Genomic DNA, 15,274 nt, shown 5'->3' with positions numbered 1-15,274 from the left:
TGAAAGATGATAGATTTAGATCAGATATTAAAAAAAAAATCTTCACTGCAAGGGTGGTGAACCACTGGCACAGGAGCTGTGGGTACCCTATCCCTGGAAGCATTCAAGGCCAGGTTGGATGGGGTTCTCTCTAGTAGGAGGCATCCCTGACCATGGCAAGGGAGTTGGAACTAGATAATTTTTAATGTCTCTTCCAACCCAAACCATTCTATGATTCCATGATTCTATATCCCCCAGCTTTCTGTATGGACATCATTCAGAACTCTTTTTACTCAATAACATTAGAAGACTGTGTCTATGTCAATAAAACGAAATTATCTTTTTTTTTTTTTTTTTCCATTCCTTGATATGGCATCTGAATGTTATAAAATGGCCTTCATCCATACTGTAGCACCTTTTAAACTTTCAAACAAAAATTTTAGCTTTCTATTCATAGTTCCTGTTCCATACCAGAGGCCCAAACCGTGCCAATGAATAGCTTTAGAGACTGATAATTGTTATAAGACAAAATCATATCAGGAACGGTTCTAACTGTAAGTAAGTATCAACAAACATGTTCTAATGTCTTTGAATGTTCCTGGACAGTGTTTTATTTATTAGCATAGCCATTCCCTATCTGTTCCCTCAGAGGAGCTGCATGATGGCCAGTGAAAGAGCATCATCACACAGGTGAGTTTTATTAAATGCATGAGTAAGATCATCTGAGATAACAAGAGATCGGTAATGTGGGGTTATGAATAAGGTAGTTATCTCCAAAAAGAATCTGTAGTCTCTGGAATACAAAAATATTAGTGTGGACCACATTAAAAATTCAGCCATTTTCCCCAAGCTGTTGACATTCACCATTTTGATAAAAGTCTTAATTAAAAAGATAATCTTTTTTTCAAATACATTAAAGAAACCTCAAAACAGAGAACAGAATCAAAGCATCAACATTTTGGCATTAAGAGAAAGGAAAGAAGAAAGAAATACAAAATCATTGATAAAATAAACAATGCAAAATAAAATAAATCAAGAACAACTAAGGGAGGACAGGTGTAATGTCTCAAGAAATCTAGTAATAACCTGCTAGAGGATGGAAGAAAAGGAGGTGTATTTTACTTTATTGTGTATTCCTGTAGAGTGCAGTAAAAGAAAATTCTACCATCTGTCATCTTCACGAAATTGGCATGCTATGACATTAGACAGGTTTGTTCATACTTCCAATCTGCTGCTCACTCATTTCTGCTGAACATTTTTGTTCTCTCCTTCTCCCACGTAATTTTTATTTTTATCATTATTATTATTATTTTAAAGCTGGTTCATGTTCCATTATTTTTCTATAGCTTGAATTCTTCAAGGTAAAAGACAATATAATAATAACAAAAGAAGAACATTATACTAAAAAATCCAAGACTGTGTACAGATTGATCTTTATTTTTTGTTTTTTTCAAACTACATTTACATATATTTTTTAAGGTGGTTAGTATTCCCCAAGCCACTGCCTGGAATAAAATTTTAAATAAATTAAAATACATTCCTTGGAGCTTCAGTTAAATAGGTTTCCACCATTATTACACTTATGTGTGGTCCAGATATCTTATTGGTCCAAACCGGGATAGTTACACCTATTTAAGAAAAAATTGAAATTATTGTAATTATATAATTAAATTATGTTCTAATTTTTGGGGGGATGGATGCTTCTTCAGATTAGGGAATATTTTGAGTGATTTTTCTTTGAACCCAAAAGGAAAGGCTGAAGATTTTAGATTATCAAGGGAAGCAAAGAAAAACTAGAAAATGATCTACTAGGCTGAAGCAGCAGATAGACCTTCAGGGAAAACTCAGGAGTTGAAATGTTGAGAGTGGTGAAAACTCAGGGGAGTCACACTAGATTTAGAGTAGTAAGTCTCATAGCACAGCTTGGCCTATGGCCTGAAAAATAGTCCTCTTTCTGTCTGTCAATGTTCAAATGAACATTCTTCAAACTTAACACTCCTTTAATAGTGCACTCTACCTAGGGATCTGTAACATCAAGGTGTAAGAGAGATCAAAATTTGTAGGTAGTTTGTAATTCAGGGGAAAGAGTTTCTAGCCTGGTGACACATGCTATATAATCAATAAATAACAATATTTACAACAGCTGTGAAAAGAATTGCCTTGGTAATTAAGATGTAAGTAGACACATTTCTCATAAGTCAGGTTTAACAGATCAATTGTACCAGTGTTAAAGATCAAATCTAGCTTGCTTTTTTTTTTTTTTTTGGGGGGGGGTGGGTGGGTTGGGAAACAGTTAGGAAATGGTATTTTTGGAATGCCAAAACAGTAAAATTTAATACAAGTAAAGCAGAGAAATTAACACAAAACACAAACTGCAAAAAAAGACAAAGGCAAACAGGTTGCTTTAATCTGCCCTCTAAAAGGTATATCTCCAGATTCTTTTGCAAGATGTGGTCCAAAATTTAACCCACTTGTACACAAGTTCTGCCCACTGTCTCTGGGAAACTTCAGTCATCATAAAGAAATTTAGATTGCCCAATTCCCCTCCAAGGAGTTCTAAAACTTATCCTTTTTTGCACCACATGCCCCTAATTAAGGAAAAAAGAAGGAAGACAAGAAACAAAAGAGAAAAAATAGCAGAACTTCTTTAGTTCATGGCAACCTTCCTGAGGAAAAGTTCCTGACACTGTATCTGGTGCTGAGTTTGACACCCAGATTATAAGAAGAATAAACCAGCCAAGAGGTACTCCAGCACCCTCCACAGGCTTTATCTAAATGCTCTCACTTGCCATTTGTAGCTGAGAGAAAGTGAACAAACAACAATATTCATCAAGGCAAAAATGGAGAAAAAGGTGAAGGGTCCTTCCTTGTCCATTCAGGTAGTGTGAAGAAACCATGAAGCATGGGATTAGCATATAAAAGCAGACAACTGCCATACCTTCTGCTAGTATCATTTCCCTCATCAAAAACCCCTTGTTGTTCCAACTGTGACAATACTTGGTTGGCCTTTTGTTACATTCTCATCTGCTTCTGGTTATCTAGTCATTAGCCATCAAATTCTGCTGTCATGAGCCACTACCATGCAATTTTTTTGTTCACTCTGGGTCAAGGATAACAAATATTTTTGATTGCATCTTATTTTCTTGGTATCTTTGAGAGGAGAAAAACAAACAGTTAATCTATTTCATTTTACTGATCACCATCAGGAGTTCTGGATGGGTAATTTTGTGTCATTACTCTGTCCCCTTCTCATAAAGTTTCATTTACTGCCTTTTTAAACAAATGATGACTCCAAATCTATTTGTCACACAATAGCTCTCAAACATGCCAAACAATAACTATTACTATTCTTGCCTTGTTTGATCCAAATGTCATTTGCAGACATTATTCCTCCCCTCTCCTTGATATGACTTGAATAGAAACCTTTAATAAATAAAACAAAACCCAGAGCAAACCTTGAAAACAATAAACCAACACCAAGCCCTGGAAAATAGTAACAAAAACAGTGGCTGTTACTGTTGTAAGTGGGGAAATCCAGTTATGAGATGTCAATATTGTTCTCCTCTCAATTGCTTAAAAAATATTCATATGTGTATAATTTTTAGGTTGATTTCATTGGCTTTGTCAAAAAGAAGCAGAAATTAGGTTGCTGAAAGAGGACTTAACCCCTCAAATTAATCTTGTACATAAACATGCAAAAACATGCGAACACATACAAACACACACACACAAACAAGCACACATGCACAGAATGATCGATATCAATTTTCAAATGTACTATTGATTTCAGTAGCCCTTAATTTCAAGACAAACAATAGTTTCTTTTGTAATTTCCATGCTGTTGATATAACTGCCATCATTGCTGACCTGTATGTTGTCAAATAATATTGATTGCGTATGAAATGAAGCAAGAGGGGCTGGTAGCAAGGTGTGTGATGGGAGGGGAGAAGGATACAGGCTCCTTCTCATTAACTAAAGGAATAAACAAATAGATAAGTAAACAGACAGGATGCAACAATTATATAGGCCAAGTAGCTGAGAGAGTGGGGTCCTCAGGCTAGGATTTGGTCTCCCTGAATAACTTTACACCCCTGCACAAGTTGTTCTCCCTTCCTGTGCCTCTGTTTTCTTTTCATCCCACCCTGCTCCCCCCATCTCCACCCCACCCACTTGCCCCTGGTGTTTTCTTCTATATATTCAAACAGTAAAACTCATGCAAGGGCATTTTAATCTGGAATTCATTAAATGCACTTCTCAGTTAAGCCAGGGAATAAAGATGTTCTTATGACTAAACCATTGGAAACTCAGGCCTCCGAAGTTTTCTCCCTGGTTTACCAGTGGCTGATGAATCCAGAAATATATTTTCAGAGGGTTGACAGTTCTGCATCATCCCATTTTGCTACCTTAATTCTCCAAGGTGGGGCTACAAATTCTTAGTGTGCCTTGTTCCTTAAATTACATGATAAAGGACAGTGCTTTGTACTGCTTTTGCAAGATCCTGTCCTTGAGCCTCTTGAGACTGCTGGGTTTCAGATATGTTTCTGGAAGTGCTGAAACTGTGGCAAGTGCCATAACTGCAGGTGCACAGACTACAGATCAGGAGGGCAATTCTAGGACTAGATTTCAGAGCTCGTTCAGGTGACTAGAGCATTCACCAGAATTGTCAGATCCTTAGATTTACTTTGTAGGACTCCATCAAGTATCCTGTTCTCTCTAAATCAATATTAAATCCAAAGTATCCTCATAATCATGTCTAAACTTGGAGTTATGGATATTTGAAAGAAGCCTCTGGCTCTCACACAGAAAGGACAATATTCATTCACTTGTCTGGACCACATGCTGACTGGTGTAATTATATTCTACCAGCTCAAATTTCTCCTGCAGTATCTGCTGGCTTTGATATCATTCTTAACTCCCTGTCCTGAGCTCCTTTGTAGTATTTCTGTGTGTTTTAAATCATCTGAATCAGCCTTGTATCTGCAGTGGTGATACCACAGCTGACTCATACATTAGTGTACATACTTCAGCCCAATTAATCTTTCTCCAAGGAAACTGCATAAATAAGATCTTATGACTACATGTTATCCAGAAACTATCATCCTAAAACTATTTAGGATGTGATCCTATGCTATAGGTATACATACATATGAATGTGTACATTTATGTATATAAACACACAGTGAGAAAGACCAGTAATGCAGTGACTAAATTTAGATTTGGCTCATAACTGTAAAAGATGCAGTTTCATGGTATTATGATAGTCTATGGACTTATTTACATTAAATGTTCACTTAGCTAAGTTCATTAGGATTCAGGAGAATTTAGGTGCAATATACCAGATTAATCTATGGAACAGATATGAGCCTATGGGTAAAATCCTAGACCCCTTTAGAATCAATGTAGAAAGTCCCAAAGGAGTGGAAATTTCTTTCTGTATAAGAATCATTCCCTTCGGCATGACAGTGCACCCCTCACTGGAGTGGGAAGCAGCTGCAAAGCTTTAATAAATGAAAAAGAATGTGATATTAAGCTAAAACTATAGTGGGAATTATAAGTAGGCAAATCAACCAGCAGTTACTCAAATTTAAATCTATTGAGGATGCTGGGGTTAATGACTAGTTTATGCACTACATTTCCTTCCTTTAATATTATTTTAATATTGTTGTATTTTATTTTTAATTACATTAAATCTTAGTTTTTCTGTTGCATTTTAGAGGAAGTACATTTGTTCTCGCTAGCTTGGAAAAAAAAGCAAGAAACTAATGTCAGACTTACATCATCACGTGGGATCTAAATCTTGGTTTAATACTGGTTAAGATAGATCTAAATTAAAAATACTTTTCTCTCCCTGAAGTCCTCTTATTTAAAGATGACAGGTCCCTGAGTGTGTGTGTTTGTGAGACTAAGCGTGTTATTGAAGGATCACGAACAGAGCCCACAAGAGATGTAGAGAAAATGAGCAGATAGATGTAATGGATAATTTCAGATACTAAGTTTTGTTTGAGTTTCCTATCCTTTTGGAATGCATATATTCCTCTTGTTCTACATGAAGTTGTCTTTCACCATTCAACCTGCTCTGGAGAACAGCAAATTACACAAGATTTGGTGAATGATGATATCCATAGAAGTAATCATCTGGTAGGATAAGTCTTTATACTCTGTATTCTGGTGCATAAAAAAGAAAAGCTTCCATAATTTCAAGAAATCATGACTATATTCTCCAAGGACTTATTTTGTCATGAAACGGTAAAGGCAAAATATTCTGAATACCCATGAAGAAAAGAAAATCTCAAATATTAGATCTTGGTTGCTAACTGCTAAAAGACTGTTGAAATTTTTTTATTATTCTTATAGAATTGTGTTCCAATAGAAAAAAAAAAGTGGTTAAATAAATTAATTAATTAAAGATAAAATAGATGTGAATGCAACTGTGCGCATGAGGTTATTCAGATCTCTTGAAACAACTGACAGCTTGGGAAAGAAAATTCTATGGACAAATTCATTTTCTCCCACTCCTTAACTTCATGTGGTCGATGAATGGCATTCCATCACAGTTTTATCAATAGAATGTAATTCTGGCCAGATCAGTCTGTCAACAAGCAGCAACATCAAATAATTTCGTCTATATAAATAAATCGCTTACCGTTTATTATTTCTTTTCTTTGTTTGTAGATGAAACAGGGCCAGTAAAATGTCTGTCCATAGCCAAACATAAGAATGGGGAAAGAAGCATCACAGTAGAAAAAGCACACAGTACAGACAAAATTGGCATCTTGCAAAGAACTACAGAATGCAAAACATTCAATAAAATGAATGTGAATAACCTTTGATTGTCCAGTCCCTGCTTAGTAAAATGAGTCTGTGCTAAAACCAGTGTTTTGAGATTCGGGTGTAGAGTTCTTTGATAAAAGTACAGTAAAAACATAAAATCGTAATGATTTTTGTATTGGAGTCTTGAAAGGCAGTTGATATCAGTGATTAATATGTAAGAAGGTTGGAAATGTCCAGTTCATTGTTACAGTCATGACAGTTCTTAGCACACATTTAGATGATTTCTGCTTTTCATAGAAATTTTTCCAATTTCTTGTTCCAAATATTCCATATTTCTTCTAAAAATTCAAAAATATAGTTGTGCGTGTCTGGGTGGATCAACTGTCTTTTCTGAAAGCTACTTGGTCCAGCTCATCTTTACAGAGCACTTCTTTATGCCACTTCAGTTCTTTCTGCAACTCAGAAACTCTTGCTATCTCTTGCCCCTTTCTACCTCTCAGCCACCTGTGGCTCTGTCAAGGGAACCTCAGAGGTCAAGTACCTCTGGTAGTACTGCCAAAATCTGTAATAATTTGAGCTCTGTGCCACAAAGCAAGAAATACCATAGAAAAGAAAATCTTGAGACTTTTCCAACAGACATTTTTCAAGCCAGAACCTCCCACATTTTGCTTGAATCTTGTTTATATACTTGCCCATGGGAACATTTTTGTCGTGATCTGGCATGTCACAGAAGAGATGTCTGAGTGTAGCTGTCTTTATCTCCTTGTGGGCCCACGGAACTGAGTAGGATAATATGGTACAAAATGGTTCTGATATCAGAAAAGGACAGAAAAACTGGGACCAATTTTGTTACATAATAAGCATATTTCATCAGAAAAAAACCCCAGACCTTGAGCCAGTACATTCATAAAGATAATGACTTTCACATCAGATAATTCAGAACAAGCATTCATCAGGATACTTGATATATTGCAGCAGAAGAGGAAATAGTCTTAGGTGACTGTAACCCAGGGTGTGTTCTGGATGTCAAATGATCCTTGCCCTCATACCATGATATCTCAGGCTCTGATCCTATTTGAAAATAATTCTAGCATTCTGCTGGGCTCAGACCTTCAAAGAACACACAATCCATGGAGCAATGAGCACAACATTTATTGTAGTGGAAATTTCAACATGCATTGAAGGTACAAGGTTTAAAAAGTTTAAAAGAATATATGAAAAAAGATGAATATTTGAGTTCACATTCTCAGAGCAGGATGCAGTAAATGTAAAGTTGCCCTATTCAGGAAGAGAGGGAGTAGCCGTGGACTGGCAAAATGATTGCTATCATCTATTTGGCATTCATAGCCCTGGATGCTCTTTCAAGTCTAGCTAAGTTGGTAACTCTAAGTTTACTATCACCTCAGTATCTGGATCACAGTTCAGCCTCCCTCTGTGTTCACAGTGGTTTAAATTCAGACCTTTTCAGCTGTGGATGACTGCACTAGCTTCAAGACAATATATTATTTCACACATGGAGATGTTATATTTGTGCCCAGCATTTCTCAGAGGTGTTCATGAATGATCTGAGAAAGTCCAATGATCTAATAAAGCCGCAGGACAGTCTTTTGATTTTTTTCCTAGTCTGGGAAAGAAGAGATATTAATGAAATTGCTTAAATAAAGAGTAGTCCCACTGACCTTTTTCTTCCTACTTAGTCTTTGTTGGATTTTGTTATGTTTTGGTTTTTATTTTAATCTGTGGAAAAATTTAAGAGTTTCTAGCTGAGGATTTGAAGTCAAGCCTGTCCAAAACATTCAAAGCCAGGCAGCTGGACTGTAGTTCTAGGAGACAATCATAGGATAGTTTCTGAACTTAAGGGCCTCAGTGTTTATGACAGTGAATTTGGACCCAGGTGACTTAAGTGATAACTGGGCAAAGACTAACCACAAACCCATTTCATTAATCTAACTCTGCATCAAGCAGATGACCATTGAGTGCTGGAGGCTCTTAGCCTGAACCAGCTGTCCCTTAGACAAGAGCAAATACATCAGTTGCCTGCAACCTGGTTGCTGCTCTGGAAGAGAGCCAGAGTGGGATGGAGGAAGAGCAGATGATCCAGTCATTAAGTCAGGCAGGACGCCTTTCACTCTAGACAGACTGGAAAGCTGTGCTCTCAGAGAAGAGCCCTAGCTAAGGATAATGCTTCCCTGTATGTCCAGTCTTCCTCTTTATAGATTACTCATTTATATTTCTTCCCTTAATTTTTCACACTCTCCCATGTTTATTGGCAGATCTAGTCCAGGCAAAAACAAACTGTAAAATGCCTCAGAGTCTGTACGTTTTTGTGGTTGTTGTTTTGTTTTGTTGTTGCTTTTTTTCCTCCAGTCCCCAAAGAAACATCAAAGTACAAAGGAAAGAAGGCTATACTGAGAATAAGAGTGAAAGCCAAACAAAAAGACAGGGAAAAAAAAAGAAAAAGAAAAAAAATAAATAATAAAAGCAGCTAGCATTGCCCTGGGGAACTTTCTTCAAGAGGGTTAGGTTTCCTTCAGAGAAAGTTTAGAAATATGTTTATCTGTTTGCATTTTCAAATTGGGGCCGTTTGTGCACATTCAGAAGAGAAGAACAAAAACAATGCAAATTTCAGGGGAGGTGTTTAGTGCAGCAGGCTGCTGGCAGGGCCACCTGGCTACTGCAAGCAGCCCATTGCCTGCTGTGCTCACCTGCTTAAATATTAACAATGAGGAGGGAGGTGGAAGTGCATCAATTAAACATCAGGACTGTCTGAGCAGAGATATGGGTTGTTTTCAGGAAAAAATGTAAGCAGTTGCACTCCCTGACTTCTGCTCCTGGCTACCCAAACCTCCAAGTGTTAACCCATGTTAAAGTGTTTTCCCTCCTTTCTCACTGTTCCCCATGTGGACATACTGGCCAAACACAAAGAGGACAACACCTATTTTCCAAAAGCAAGGATTAGACATTCAATATTAGTCCAGAGGAGCAAACTTGTCTTGGCTGCAGCTCCAGACCAGAATCCGACACCTTTCTTCTGCCGTCCACTCAAGTTGTCAAGTGTTTTGCACAAAGTAGGAGGCTCACAGAATAAATCTCAGTGACTGCAAATTAAACAAGCTGGCAGTTGCTGTGGATCCTGCCTTTGCTGTGTAGAAAAGAAAATCTGTGACAAAGCTAGGAAGCAAACTCAGATCAGTCTGAACCAAAAGACTTTTTTCTACCTAATTAGTCTGAATAAAAATACATACTGTTTCAGAGGGAAGGCTCAGTGAACTCAAATTCTGAGATATGCCAACATGGTTATCTAAGGTTAGATGTAAGAAAATAAGTATATATATATATATATATATATTTCTTCTGTACAATCTCCTAGCTGCCTGAATAATATAATGAATGTAAAATATTTTCTATATATTTAGTAACCCTTAACTGAAGATGAACATGAACTTGTTTCTTTAAATCCTTGTGAACTTCTGACTTCCATGACATTGGGTGAAAAGGAGCTCCCCCTTTCACTATTAACATTTAACTCATTAATATGTAACTATTCCAATTGTGCAGCTTGGCTTAGCTGTTAGTGTTCAATAACACATAGATAAACCTGTAATCAGCTGACACAGACACTTGAGATTAGTTGTGTTCTTGCACCATATTCTTATTCCACATACACCATGCCTTGAAAAATCTGGTTATGGGAGTGACTCCAAAATGTGGCATTTTTGATGAATGGGGTTAAGAACAAAATAATTTAGAAATTCTAAAGCAAATGAAGCTCATACACTGTGATTTGTATAGGTGATGACTTGTAGACTTGTAAAGTGGGAAACATGCTTTCACCTACACAGATTCACTCGCAAGCTTGGTAGTCATTATGGCAGATAGCTTTGTGGTCTTAATTTCCAAAAATCCTTTCATTTCTTACCATGACCTTAGTTTTGTACTGGTCTCATTTTGGTTTGAATTTCTTGAGATTTAAACTAGAACATTTTCACCTTTCAGCTGGGCCATTTAAAATACTTGCTGATAGTTCAAATCTGCAGATAATTTACTCTCCCGCTATTTCTAAGAACTAATTACCTGTGTGTATATAATGATGAAATCTCATTATATTTTCTTTAAAAAACCCACCATGCATTTCATTACATTATCCAATTACTGCTGTGCTTGTACAGTATTATGTTACTGCCCGATCACAGGCTATTTACTGTACAGATGTGTTACTTTAATTAAACAAATGCAGCTAGTCATCCAGAGCAACATTTATTTGGAAGAATATTTTCAAGTACTGGCCACTGATCCTGACTTTAGTTTAACCAGTGATAGTTGAATTCAAGGCTTAGATTTGCAGCAAGATTCATCTTTCCATTTCCATGAACTCTTTAGCAGTGGTCAGTGCCTGGAGTTTCTTCAGATCAAAGCTAAGTCCAAAGCTGGGTTAAAGATTTTTGCTCCAAGTTAAAACCTGGAATAATGTATTTAAAAATATCATTATTATTTTTATATTTGAAGTGGTGAAATCAGAAGAAGTAAGATTGAGAAATAGAAATATCTAAGCAGGGAAGATAAAAAAAAAAACAATTGGAAAGGAGAAAAGGAGAAAAGAATGACAAAATTACTAGCTCAAATACTCTCACTAGGTCAATTACATAAAAGGTGGACTTTAGTTCTTTAGTTCTCAAAGTAGTGCTGTACCTCTTGACCAAACAAAAGTCTTATACTAATCACATAAGACCAGCTCATCAACTGGGAAAAAAAAGCAAAACAAACCAAAATAAAACAAATAATGACCTCTTGACTTCCAAGATGATTCTGTATTTCAAAAGAGTTGAGAAATTTTACAATAAAAAGTATTTTCAAGGAAGAAATACAAGAAACTTGAAAGAGTGCACAGTGCTACTTAACCCTGCAGAAAGATATGTTGGTCTTGCAGCTATCCTTCTGCTAGAGAAGAAATCACTGATTCCATATAAGGGTTCAGCTCATATAAGAGGATAGATTTAGGTTACACATTAGGAAGAAACTCTTTACTATGAGGGAGGTGAGAGACTGGCACAAGTTGCCCCGAGAAGCTGCTCCCTGAAAGTGTTATAGGTCAGGTTGGATGGGACTTGGAGCAACCTGGTCTGGTGGGAGGTGTCTCTGCCCATGACAGGTGGTGAAAATAGAGGACCTTTATGATGCCTTCTGACCCAAATGATTTTGTGATTCTTTGAGCCTATGATTCTATGACATCATATATTTTAGTTGCTTAGTAGAACTGATCACTTCAGAATTTGGACAACCCCACAGTAAGAAACTTCACACTTTCCTGTGTACAATTCTGTGCTGAGTTAGATAATCTATGATGGAAAAAACCCTTCTTGAGCTCTTTGCCACAGCTCCCCACAAAGGAACTGCAGCAAAGATTTAAGGATGATGCAGCATTTCTAAAAAGAGAAACTTGCCACCACTCCAGTGGTGTTGACAACTCCTGAGGTTGTGTGTGAGTGCCATCTGCTGACCCCCTGCCATGGGAAAACAAAGCAGAACCCAGTGTCCTAACTGTGCTTCTGCATCTGCAAGTTCTGCCCGCCATGCTGAGAGAAAAACCCTTAACTTTTACACATAATGCAACTCATTTGATCAGGCAGGTGTTTTCTCTAGTTATTCCTGCTTGTTGTTTTCCCCTGAAAAGCTCACAGCTGTATAATCATGTATCCACTCCATTCTCTAATTGTTTGATAATAATCTAGAACCCTGTTGCAACACCCAATCACTACGTGTTGTCTTGACATGAGCCTGAAGGTTTCCTTTACTACTATGAACACAATGTCTTCTAGAGTATCTTCCCACATCTAGAACATACCTTCTTAGTACCACCTCTTCTACTTATGTTGTATGGAAAAAAATTGTCACAGTGAGACACCAAAACCTATGCAACCTTTCAATTTTGTTAATATAGTCTATGAATGACGTTACAGTAATAAGAGGACCAACATGGAATTAAACTACCTGCTCTGTATGTCCTAGCTTTACCACAGGTTTGTTGTGTCCCTTTGGGCTTGTCACTGGATCATCCATTGACTCAGATCTATCTTTAAAAGAAGGTAAAGGTTATTTCCTCTATTTGCCATCTCTGGGTGGGTTGTGAGTTTATTAATGTAGGGACTATTTCATTTTTTGCATTTGTTACAGAATCTACCACCACATGTTCCCTCTGGAACTGTGAGGACTGCACAGTTGCAGTACATACCAAAATATGGTAACATTAATTTAAAATTCTTTAGAGGACTCATATAGTGCTGGTTTTGGGTTTTCCTTTTTTTTTTTTTTTTTTTTTTTTTTTAAATCTTCACAGGGGAAATTTCACTCAGAAAGAACAATAGAGACTAGATTAAACTGTAAGACCATTGGGAGAGATTAAACCATTTCATGTAACAGTACTGATATCTATATGCATGATCTAGATACAGTGGTACAGTACTGGCATATCAGAAAAAACAGAAAAATTGTCCTAACTTACAGAAGGCATAGCATTCTGCCTTGCTCACAGACTTTACTTGTCAGAAAACACATTCCTTGTTCAGAGTACCTTAATTTTTGGATCATCCCGTCTCTTCCCCAGAAAGCTTAGAGTCCAGGGCAGGGATTTGGTAGCCTCTTTTCACAGACAGGAGTTAAAAGCCGTATAACTGAAAGCACGTGTCCAAGATTGCAAACACAGCCTTGCTGCCAAGAATGGGAATTGAACCCAGACCTTCCCTGGATTACTCTGCAAAGAGACAAAGACACACTCTGAGCCAGCGGTATTTACATCTGTTGGCCCTCTAATACTATGTGATTGTATTTGCACAGAACTGAGCCCAGGTGAACAGGCTGTGCCTCTTGGCTAACCTTGGGTATGCTGACACAAGATGTGTATTTACACAGGTGGTAGTTGGCCCAGAATATACGTAGTGAGAGGAGAGTGACTGCCACAGCCCTCCAGTGCATGTTAACTCCTAAACCTTGGCCACAAGAAAAGCTTGTAAGAATTTGACTCTTCCTTTAGTGTAAAAGAGAGTAATTTCTTTCTAAAAGACACACAAAAGAAAAAATGAGAAAGAAGGAAAAAAGAAAAAGAAAAGAGAGAGAGAAGAGAATAGGAGAGAGGAAGAGAAAGGAGGAGAGAGAAGACAGGAGAGAAAGAGAGAAAGAGAGAAAGAGAGGAAGGGAAGGGAAGGGAAGGGAAGGGAAGGGAAAGGGAAGGGAAGGGAAGGGAAAGGAAGGGAAGGAAGGGAAGGGAAGGGAAGGAGGAAGGGAAGGGAAGGGAAGGGAAGGGGAAGGGAAGGGAAGGGAAGGAAGGGAAGGGAAGGGAAGGGAAGGGAAGGGAAGGGAAGGGGAAGGGAAGGGAAGGGAAGGGAAGGGAAGGGAAGGGAAAGGGAAAGGGAAGGGAAGGGAAGGGAAGGGAAGGGAAGGGAAGGGAAGGGAAGGGAGGGAAGGGAAGGGAAGGGAAGGGACGGAGGAGAGGAGAAGGAGAGAGAGGAGAGGGAGAGGAGGAGAGGAGGAGAGGAGAGGAGAGGAGAGGAGAGGAGAGGAGAGGAGAGGAGAGGAGAGGAAGAGGAGAGGAGAGGAGAGGAGAGGAGAGGAGAGGAGAGGAGAGGAGGAGAGGAGAGGAGAGGAGAGGAGGAGAGGAGAGGAGAGGAGGAGGAGAGGGAGAGGAGAGGAAGAGGAGAGAGAGGAGAGGAGAGGAGAGGAGAGGAGAGGAAGGGAGAGGAGAGGAGAGGAGAGGAGAGGAGAGGAAGAGAGAGGAGAGGAGAAGGAGGAGAGGAGAGAGAGAGAGAGAGAAGAGAAGAGAAGAGGAGAGAAGAGGAAGAGAAGAGAAGAAAGAGAAGAGAAGGAGAAGAGGAAAGAGAAGAGAAGGAAGAGAAGAGAGAGAAGAGAAGAGAAGAGAAGAGAAGAAGAAGAAGAAGAGAAGAGAAGAGAAGAGAAGAGAAGAGAAGAGAAGAGAAGAGAGAGAAGAGAAAGAGAAGAGAAGAGAAGAGAAAGAAGAGAAGAGAAGAAAGAAGGAGAAGAGAAGAGAGAGAAGAAGAAGAAGAAGAAAGAGAAGAGAAGAGAAAGAAGAAAAGAAAAGAAAAAGAAAAGGAAAAGAAAAGAAAAGAAAAAGGAAAGAAAAAGAAAAGAGAAGAGAGAAGAGAAGAGAAGAGAAGAGAAGAGAAAGAGAAGAGAAGGAGAAGAGAAGAGAAGAGAGAGAAGAGAAGAGAAGAGAAGAGAAGAGAAAAGAAAAGAAAAGAAAAAGAAAAGAAAGAAAAGAAAAGAAAAGAAAAGAAAAGAAAAGAAAAGAAAAGAAAAGAAAAGAAAAGAAAAGAAAAGAAAAGAAAAGAAAAGAAAAGAAAAGAAAAGAAAAGAAAAGAAAAGAAAAGAAGGGGTAAAAAGAAAAAAAAAAAAAAAGAAAAAGAGAAAAAGAAAGGAAAAGAAAAGAAACCCTTCCTCCATTACCACATCCAAAGAGCCACTGTTTCCCAGCTCTGTAGGCACTACATTTCCAGCCTTTAAATAAATAACAACA

Source organism: Calypte anna, chromosome Z (genome assembly GCF_003957555.1).
Source record: "Calypte anna isolate BGI_N300 chromosome Z, bCalAnn1_v1.p, whole genome shotgun sequence".
NCBI classification, from domain to species: domain Eukaryota; kingdom Metazoa; phylum Chordata; class Aves; order Apodiformes; family Trochilidae; genus Calypte; species Calypte anna.
Note: the sequence above shows the minus strand (reverse complement) of the source record.